This window comes from Eriocheir sinensis, chromosome 27 (assembly GCF_024679095.1).
Source record: "Eriocheir sinensis breed Jianghai 21 chromosome 27, ASM2467909v1, whole genome shotgun sequence".
NCBI classification, from domain to species: Eukaryota; Metazoa; Arthropoda; class Malacostraca; order Decapoda; family Varunidae; genus Eriocheir; species Eriocheir sinensis.
Genome location: NC_066535.1, coordinates 4,184,363 through 4,195,118, shown reverse-complemented (window position 1 = coordinate 4,195,118; position 10,756 = coordinate 4,184,363).

Genomic DNA, 10,756 nt, shown 5'->3' with positions numbered 1-10,756 from the left:
ACCATGCCTTAACCAACCAAACACCAAACCAAACATTAGCACAATCGAATAATCTCATTTGCAACCAATAAACTCCTTTCCTCTTGTCCTGTTTCCACCAAATCATTTCCACGAACCTCGAGTACTTCAGTGGCAACATTACTAACTCCAGCCACGTGCAGAGCAGCCCACCTGTGCCCCGAAACAGCAGGTAACCATCACAACCTGTACTACACCGAGGGACGAGGAAAGGTGAGGCTTAACGGTGAACGGCACAGACCCACACGGCGAGGGGGCCTGTAAACATTGATCACGCCTCCCTCCAAACACACGTGCTTCTAATGGCCCAAATACTCGCTCTTTACTGCAAAAGGGATGGTAGTTTTCTTTTTTCTCTTCTTTATCTCTTCAATTTTTAATGTTTCTTCCCTCTTCCTTTCTCCTTTCTTTTCTCTTTTCTCTTCTTTTATATTCCGTTCCTTTCATTTCCCTTCCTTCCCTTTCAGCTCTCTTCCTTTCTCTTTACTCTTCTTTTCTCTTTCCTCTTTTTTTTCCGTTTCTTTGTTTTCCCTTCTTCCCTTTCAGTTCTCTTCCTTTCTCATTTCTCTTCTTTTCTCCTTCCTCTTCTTTTATTTTCCCTTTCTTTCCCTTCCTCTCTCTCTCTCTCTCTCTCTCTCTCTCTCTCTCTCTCTCTCTCTCTCTCTCTCTCTCTCTCTCTCTCTCTCTCTCTCTCTCTCTCTCTCTCAAAAGGTCAATGGCTTAATAATGGATAGCCTTGAAGAAGCTAGACAATTATGAGAAAAAAAAAAACGGGACAGAGACTTCGCTGGAGGTCAGAGGTCAAGGAACGCATGTCAAGTAGCGAGGATTGACGGCGAGCAAATAGATCACGTGATTAAGTTTTTTTTATTTTATTATGGGAGGACGAACATTTTTAAGGTTATTTTTTATCTCAACTTTTCTTGGCGGTGCTTTTTCTCTTATATATGAGTAGAAAAAAAGGTTCCAGATTGATGATGCATGTTCTTTTTTTCCCCTGTACTGACATGTGTGTGTGTGTGTGTGTGTGTGTGTGTGTGTGTGTGTGTCTCAAGAAAACATGTATTAAAAGAAATGTCTAAGTAAGCGACAAACAAATAATAAATACAGGCTGAAAACCACTGCTGGCTGAGTAAGAAAGCGCTTTGGTTTGTGACAAATTAGGCAGAACAAAAACTGGTCACGTACAACACAGCAGAATAGACCTGATGAGGTATCCACTTCACCCTCTGAAACTAATATCAGTCTCTAACCTGACGCAACATGCTATTCTTTCCTGTTGACACCCACAGCTTAGAGACGCAGGCACTCTAGAAATCTCTAGTAACTATAATACGCTCTGACAAAATCCAGTGAACTCTGACAAACACTAATAAACTCCGACAAAACCTAATAAACTTTGATAAACTATAATAATCTCAGATACGCGCTAACAGACTCTAATAAAATAATAAACTTTAGTAAACTCTAACCAACTCTAATAAACTGTATAAACTCGCCCTCCTCGACTCTATCACCGGGGTCTTAGAGGCGTGAACACCTTGCACACCTCCTTTCACCCCGACATTTAACTGTATGCAAGAGTAGATTTTTTTTTCTTCCAGTTTCTCTCTCTATCACACGCGGGCGGGCGCGCACGCGTGTGTGTGGAGAGGGAGGAGGAGTGGGGAGGTCAGTCGAGGTCTTTGGCCGCCCGTGTTTCCCCGCCAGTTTTTGTCGCCTCGCCGTTGTCTGAACTCATTCCACGTTTCCCTGAATGAACTCGTGCATGTCAGCCGACACACTAAGCGCCTCGCCCACGGTTGCTACTGAACGTTGTTTGCTCTCTATGTCCTGGTCAGAGTCCCGTTCAAACATGAGCACAGGCAAGAATACGCAGCCTCCTCCTGCTCCTCCTCCTCCCAGTGTTCCTGTGAGGTTACTGCTCTAAGAGGAAAATACTGGAGGCCATTTAATAGCTTATATTAAATCACAAACTTAAGTCTCTCAAATATCCATTTTGGCTAATATGGATTAACTTATGATAATCAAGGAACGTTGCTCTAAAGGAAAACAAATTTATACGTAAAGAAAAACGCTATGCCCTGCCCCTTTAAATATAGAAGACAATAAGGAGAGTTAAATTCAGTATGGGAAGTGTCTTGATGCTGTCTCCTTGACAGCGATACGAGTGAAATGTATGAGGCAATGCAATATTTCTACTTTTTATTCCAATTGCAAGTAAACGATTACGAAAGAATCCATTGTTGACCAATAGACCACTCTTGATCACACTTAGGCGACTTGATAAATTGATAGTATTCAGAGAAGTCGCTGCCTCATGACAAATTGCCGTTCACGTCCACGCCTCGCCCGCCACACCGCTGCTCCGGCCACCGCTTGTATTAACGTGAGAAGCAATTTGTATTTCTTTTCTGACGCCACGCTGACTTTGTCTCGTTTTTTTATATATTTTCACATGAAATTAAACTATGACGTGAGAAAAATTTAAGCACGTACCAAGTTAATGACTCGAAGCAATGACCTTTGTTTTACGTTGAATTTCTGTTAAGTTTGACGAATTTGCATTCGCTTGTCACTTAAATTATCATCATCATTATCATGATTTTTATTATTATTATTATTATTATTATTATTATTATTATTATTATTATTATTATTATTATTATTATTATTATTATTATTATCGTCATCATCATCACTATTATTGTTATGATCATTATTATTATTTTATTAACATTACGTAAGTGTGTGTGTGTGTGTGTGTGTGTGTGTGTGTGTGTGTGTGTGTGTGTGTGTGTGTGTGTGTGTGTTCATGTATTCCTCGTGACCAGTTTTACCGGCAACGTCCCGCGAGAGGTCAACCTGTTCTCTCTCTCTCAACTCTCCTCTCCTCTCCTCCCTCTTTCTCTCTTTCTTTCTTTCTTTCTGTCTGGCTGTCTATCCGTTTTTCTGTCTGTCGGTCTGTCATTTTCACACATTCATTAATTTTTCGTTATGTTTTAAAAGTTTGCACTCCAACTTTTTTCTCTACCTCTTTTTCTTTCAGACAGTTACAATCTTTCTCTGTTTTGAAATCTCCTTACAAAATAAATATGTGTTCAGCAAAGTCTTATTTCTATATTTTTGCGGCCTAGTGTAATATATTCAGTTTTTACTTAATCGTTCTCATATTTTTCCAGTTCCTACTTTTCTCAGAACTTACAACATAAGCCACCGACGAACAACTTTTTCCGCCAATACAAAACTCCTGACCATTAAAAAGGTTTACTCCCGCCTTAAAACTCAACATTAAGCCTTTTACTCTCCATCCTGGCACTGCTTCCCTCCCTCAAGTGGCCCTGCCTGTCTGGTTTATGGCACTGTCGGAATGGTGCCTTTGTAGCGGGAGGGAGAAGGGAAGGGAAGGGGAATGACCGAAGGAGAGGGAAGGGAAGGAAAGGGAAGAGGGGAAGAAGAAAGGAGGGAGAAGAAGGAAGGGGAAGGAAGAAGGAAGGAAGGAAGAAGGACAAAGAATGAAAAAGAAACAAGGAAGAAAGGGAAAGGAAGGGGAAGCAAGGAGAAAGGAAAAAGGGAAGGGAAGGGATGAAGGGAAGAAGGAAGGAGGAAAGAAGGAAAAAGAACGAAAAAGGAACAAGGAAGAAAAAGAATGGAAGGGGAAGCAAGGAGACAGGAATAAGGGAAGAAGAAAGGAAAAAGGATGAAGAAAGGGGAAGATGAAAGAGGGGAGAGAAAAGAAGAAGAAGGAAGAAGGAAGTATGGGAAGGAAGAAGGAGGGGGAAGGAAGAGACAGAAAAAAGACAAGAGGGAAAGGGAGGAGGGAGAAGGAAGGGAAGGCGGAGGAAGAAAGGAGACGGGAAGAAATGAAGATGGAAAAGGAAAGAGGAAGGGAAGGGGAGTAACCGATAAAGAGGAAGAAGGAGGAGGAAAGACAAGAGGGGAGGAAAGCCGTACAGGAAGTGAAAGCTCAAAAAAATATCTATCTCCTCCCCTTCATCCCCGCAGCCTCTTCTTCCCCCCTCGGCGACCGCGTGGAGAATTGGGCTGTAAACTTTTTTTTTTTTTTTTTTTACACAGGAATGATTTTCTCTCGTTTGTGTTTTTTCGTTTCGTTTTTAATTTTTTTTTTTATTTGCTCTCTTACTATCTTTGTTTAGTTGTTTGTTTTCTAATTCTTCATGTTTATTCTCTTTTCCTTTTAAGTTAGTCAATTGGAACTCTTTCTTTTTTTGTCTATGTTTTTTTCTTTCTTTCTCTCTTTATTTCCTTTCTTCGTTTATTTTCTTGTCACTTCGAACTCTTTCTTTTTTAATCTTTCTTTGTTCTTTCTTTCTCTCTTTCTTTTTTTCCTTTCTTCGTTTATTTCTTGTCACTTGGAACGCTTTCTTTTTTATCTTTCTTTATATTCTTTCTTTCTGTCTTTCCTTTCCTCGTCATTTCACTTTTTTCATTTTATATCCTTCCTTTTCTTCTTGCTATCGTTTCTATATTTTTTTCTTTCTTTCTCTTTTTCTTTCCTTTCCTTCATCTATCTTCCTTCCTTTTTCTATCTTCCTTTTCTTCTTGTTTTCTTTTCTAACTCATTCTTCTTTCTTTCTTTCCTCGTTTCCTCCATCCTTCGTTCCTCTCTTTCTTTTTTCCTTCTTGACTTTATCCTCCCTCCCTTCATTCTTTCTTCCATCTTCTATCGCCTATCCCCTTATACGTTCCGCTGTTGTTTCTTTATTTCCTCTTTACATATCTTTCCTTTTTGTTCTTTGATCCTCCGTTTCTTTCTTTCCTTCTTTCTTCCCGACTTTATCCTTCCTCCCTTCATTCCTTCTTCCATCTCTCTTTCCATACCTCTTTTACCTCTCGCCGTTCTTTCCTTCTTCCCTCCTTCCATCTCTTTGTTTATTGTTTTTGTTTTCTTTATATTTTTTTCGTACCTTTATCAGTCAATCACTCGCAGCACTTATCTTATCTTGATGCTCACGTGTTCTTGCCTCATACACCTGAGATATACCTGACACCTTTACTTTTTTCTCTCTCGGTGGTGGTGGTGGTGGTGGGGGTGATAGTGGTGGTGATTATGATGGAGATGTTAATGACCTCTAAAACACTTACGAAGATTAACTGATAGGCGTGATAATGGAGGTGCGTTTATTATGTCAGGTGTTGATGATGATGGTGGTGGTGGTGATGGTGGTGGTGGTGGCGGTGATGCATGATGATGGTTCTGTAATTATTGTGGTAAGGAGGGTGGCGATTAATGAATGAGGTTAATAAAGGAGGTGTTGTAATAGCTGTGGTAATGATGGTAGTGGTGGTGGTATGGTAGTAGTAGTAGTAGTAGTAGTAGTAGTAGTAGTAGTAGTAGTAGTAGTAGTAGTAGTAGTAGTAGTAGTAGTAGTAGTAGTAGTAGTAGTTGTAGTAGTAGCATCATTATCAGTAGACATAATAATAGACAGAAAGCTAGACAGTCAAACAAAAGGACAGACAGACATACAGACAAACAAACAGACAAACAAACAGGTAGACAGACAGAAGGCCACATCTAAAGAAAGAGACAGACCCAAACGAAAAAAAAAACACAGAAAACAGATAAAAGAGACACATAGAAAACAGATAATAGACACAGAGAGAAAGATATGTAGTACGTGGCGAGAGGAAAAGAGAGAGCGAGACAGCGAGAGAGACAGAGAGAGATGGGCAGCGATAGCAAGAGGCACCACGGGCATCACCACCGCCATACTTCACCGCCAAATTACAGCCCAGCACAGGTAAGGTGGCAGGGTAGGCCTAACACACCTGGCGGCTCATTCAGGACAGACATTAAATTAGAAGACGTCCGCCCCGCTTCCAGGTAAGATGCACACCGACGGGGCCTTAATTACGGGCAGGTGACTTCTTAATCTACCTGGCAAGAGAGAGAGAGAGAGAGAGAGAGAGAGAGAGAGAGAGAGAGAGAGAGAGAGAGAGAGAGAGAGAGAGAGAAAGAAAGGAAGGAAGGAAGAAAGGAAAAGAGAAAATTAAAGACAAAGACAGGGACAAGAAAAAGAAAGAAAGAAAGAAAGAATGAAAAAATGAATGAATGAAAAACAAAGAAAGAAAGAAGTAAAGAAAGAAAGAAAGAAAAAGAGTTAATTAGTTTATGGAGAAGTTAAACACATTCGGTAACTTGATAATTCCCCTCGTCTCTAAATCCCTTATTTGATGTAAAACCAAAGGTGTGAATGGCCCACTAGAAGGTACTAAAAACCGAAGCAGCGGTAGTAGTAGTAGTAGTAGTAGTAGTGTTAGGTGTTGCAGGGAAGTTAAGCTGGCACTACAACTACAACTACTACTACTACTCTACTACTACTACTACTACTATTACTGCTACTACTACTGCAGCTGCTACTGACGGTCGTGGTGATGGTAGTGGTGGTTTATGGGAGTGGTAATGAGGGGAGGGAGGGAGAGGGAAAAGGCGAGGAAAAAAAAAACATGGAAAAGCAGAGACAGCTTGAGGATGGTCGGGAGAGGGCGCAGTGGTACATGCTGCGAGTGTGGGAATGGGGAGGAGGGGGTAGGGGAGATAAGGAGGGAGAGAGAATTAGGATGGTGCTATACAGGACGGGCGTGAAAACATACGTAGAAGAATTTACTGGAGGAGGGAAGGAGGGAAGAGAGTGAGGGGGCAAGAGGAGGAACCGGGAAGGATGAGAGGCTGTTGGGGAGGAAGGGAAAGAGGAAGGCAGAAGGGAGTGGAACGCAGAAAGAAAGAGAGAAGAGGATAAAATGATATAGCCAAGGAAAGGATGACTTAGAGGAAATAAAACACAATGGAAATAAAAGAAAAAAACAGGAAATACGAAATAAAAAGGGAAGAGAAGAGATGAAAAAAGAATGGAAAAAAACACGTAAGAAAATGAGAAAAATTATCAAGGCGGAAAAAAAATAAGCCAGTAAAAAATAAAGGCAGAAGGAGACAGTAACACAGACAAAGAATAAAAAGAGAAAATGAGAAAACATGAGAAAAAGAAAATAATCAAAACAAGACACCAACAGAATGAGGCCGCGAGGGACAGTCTCAGCGGGGTGGCGGCAGCATGAACCCTCCCCGACCCTCCCCAACCCTCCCGACCCTCCCCGACCCCACGCTGGGACACAAGTTCTTGCGGTGACGTGTAAATGATGTCGTCAGGGCGGACAAACAACAGCTTTAGGGCCCATCCTCTCGAAATTGGTCCCTTTTTTTATGTGTTCCTCCCGGGCCGATTGGAGGCGGTGCGGCGGCGGGGAGAAAGGGCAGCGGCAGGTCGGACGTTGTCTTAACTTGACCCGCCGACCGCAGCGCCGCCACACACGTCAGGGCAGGACGGTAAAGAAAGGGACGCAGACGGACGGGGGCGGACACCAGGAGGGAGGAAGATGGATGGCCCGGCTGATGCACTCCTGGACCTGCACACTGCCTGCCTTGAGTGAATGACCGATAACAACCTTAGTATGATAAAGGGGATAACGTACGCAAGAGACTGACTGCCGAACTGCTTGAAGTAGAGAAACAATGAAGGTTTATGAACACTCAGAGTAACAGGACTGGGAAAACGGAACGAAGGAAAAAGGATAAATTTTCGGATTTTTACCAGCCTCACAGTTCATGAAGAGACTGTTTTTTTCTGGTAGATTTAGGTGCCATAAATCATTAAATCACTAATGTAATGAGACTTTTTAATGCCTGTTGTGCACCCGTCGCCGCCACCGCAAAATATCTCGCAGAGAGGTTTAACTTGTTTACTCTTTCCATATTTCACTCACTGCTCACAAAAGCACAAAGATCACAAGTGGACAAACTAGAACAAAACCAGGCAAATTTATGTTTTTCCTGCTGTGAAAAACCCAGCGCGCATGCATGGTGGACAGCAGAGCAACTTATTTCTGCGAGGAGATATTCCTCGCAGCACCGGGCCGCCCCCATCATGTCCCGTCCTCCGCTGCGTATTTCCGTCGCCCCACACTGCGTGCAGAATAATTTAAACTACCCCAACCTAGCTTGACGTAACCTAGCTAACAGAGGGGGGGGGGGGCTAGCCCCCGTCGATCCCCCTGGGTGTTACGCTCTCCCTCCCAACCCCGTCATTGCGCTCCGAGGCGCCCGGAGTAAACCCACTAACTTTTTTCAAAACTCGCTAACGGCGTTTCTAGCAGTTTGCGATGCATGTGTATAGTGTTCAAAATGCACAGAATAATGACATCTAACAGATGAGAAGTGAAAGAAGTACCGCCGTGAGACGGGGAACAACCCGAAATGATACCGGAAAAAGAACCCCAGCCCCCCACACGGAAAAAAATACACAGAGACCGATTGCCAAAGTATTTAAGGAGGTGACTCTACCTTGCATACATTAGAAAACTGCAAATTGAAACCGGAAATCACACAAAACGAAGGCAAATTATAAAACATGAAAACATACGGAAAGAATTGCTGCCGAATTGTGTATCAAGGAAGTGACCGAACAACGAAGTGTAACCCAGCCATGGAACCGTTTGAAGACTGAAACAAACAAAACACACACATGAAACAATAAGAAATCGCTAAAGCTCCGGTGATCACATTTCAGCAAAACAAACAAGAGACACAGAAAGAACAGCCAAACACACACATAATAAACAAACATAAAAGTGACGTTACACTCCACGAAACACGAACGTTATCGGACTGGCTTTCTCGTAACGTGAAGTAGGAGTATCTGGTGTCACAAGGTTGTCCTCTCAGCCTTCCACCCCCCTCCCCCAGCCCTGTCAACCGCCCTGTCCACCACCGTCCATTTACCGCCCTTCTTCCACCCTTCTTCTAGCCCATCTTTAGCCCGTCTACCGTCCTTCTATACAGCCCGTCCACATCACACTTCTATCATCTGTCAAGCATCTTCTGTCGTTCTTCAGCCACATCGTTCCGTCTATCGCTCGTCTACCTCTCGCCTCTCTACCGCCCATCCACATCGTCCTTCTATCGTCTATGTACCGTCTATCTTGCGTTTTCTATTGTTCTATCGCCACTAGGTCCCTTCTACCGTTTCTCTACCGTCTCTCTTCCGCCTGTCTACCGCCCGTCTCTTCGCCCTTCCCTCGCGGCGCTACAGAAGGAAGGGTCAGGCCAATTCTCCCTCTTTCATCTATTTCTCCAAATCGAGTTAAGAAAAGATCCGGAAATGTTTATTGTAAGTGGAATGGTTGACTTTTCCTCCTCCTCCATCTTCTCCTCCTCCTCCCCCTCTTCCTCCTTCTTTCCCTCCTCCTCCTCTACCTCAAACTCATTAATCTCCTTCTCCTTTACCTCCGCCTTCTCATCCTCCTCTCCTTCCCTCTTTCCCCTATATTACCTAATCCTCTCTTCTCCTCCTCCTCCTCCTCTTCATCCCTCCTCAATTAGCCTCCTTCTCCTTCACCTCTTTCTCTTATATATAACATTGCCTAATCTCTTTTCCTCCTCTTCCCCCTGCTCATTACCACCACCACCACCGTCATCATCATCATCATCATCATCGATCAACTCTTTTTTCTTCTCCTGCATTTTCTTATAATATATTTTCCACCCTCCACCTCCTTCACCTGCTCCTCTTTGTCCTGCACCGCTGAGAGAGGCTTCGGCGGGCACACACATTTGACAAGGCTTTCGTAGGAGTTCGGGGCATTTCCACGAGTAGTTTTATGACCCTGGTGGTAGTCTGTTTCTTCTTCTGTACCGTGAACCCCCCCAAAGAAAACACTCATGAGAACCCAGTTGATCTCCCTTTTGGCCGTTGGAAGCGTCTAAGGTCGATAGTGTCAGACGCTTCCACCCCTCACATCAACTATTTCCGAAGGCCAAAACGGAGATCAGTCGGGTTATAATGAGCGTTTTTATAGATTCATGGTACAGAAGAAGGGCCAAATTACCACCGGGCTTATAAAACTACCTCTGGAAATACTCGAAGCTCCTACGAAAGCGGCCTCTTGCAGACTCCTTACGTTCTTATGTTCTTATGTTCTTAAAGCTTTGTCAAATGTGTGTTCTTGGCCGCCGGAGTGTTTAAGAGCATGACCCAAAGAATGCCAACCGTAGGACACTTAGACAACTCCATTACCTTAGTTCTCGTCTTTCCCATTTCGGCGGTAATTTTCTGGGGGCGTGTCTCAATTAACTCGTAACAAAGGCTCGCCGGGTCGCGCTGTCCACGAGGCGCCAAATTACAGGTAATCTATGGGCGCTAAACTTGAGCAAGCCGGACGCGTATTATAACCTCGAAGTGACCTCAGCGGCGAAGACCAACGACGAGGGAAAAAAAATGTGCAGAAAGAAAAAAATGGTGCAGTGTGTAACGAATGAGAGTGCATGGTTTGGGTAGTGAGGAAGAGGAGAGGAGACGGAGGGGAACAAGATGGAGGAGTAGGAGAAGGAGGAGGTATAAGGAGAAGAGACTAGAGGAGGAGGAGGAGAGGAGACGGAGGAGAACAAGATGGAGGAGGAGGAGGAGGGAGAAAAGAACAAGTGGAGGATAGCAAGAAGAGGAGAAACAGATGGAAGTGAAGAAAGAGGAGAGGAGGAAAAGGAAAAAGAGGAGAGAACAACGGTGATGGAAAAAGAGGAGGAAGAAAAGAACTGGAAAGGAAACATGGAAAGTAAGAGGAGGAGGAGGAGGAGAATAACGTTAAAGAAGAGAAGGAAGAAGAAAAGGAGAAAGACGAGAAGAGGTAAAGAAGACGTGGAAAACAAAAGAGGAAGCAGATATAA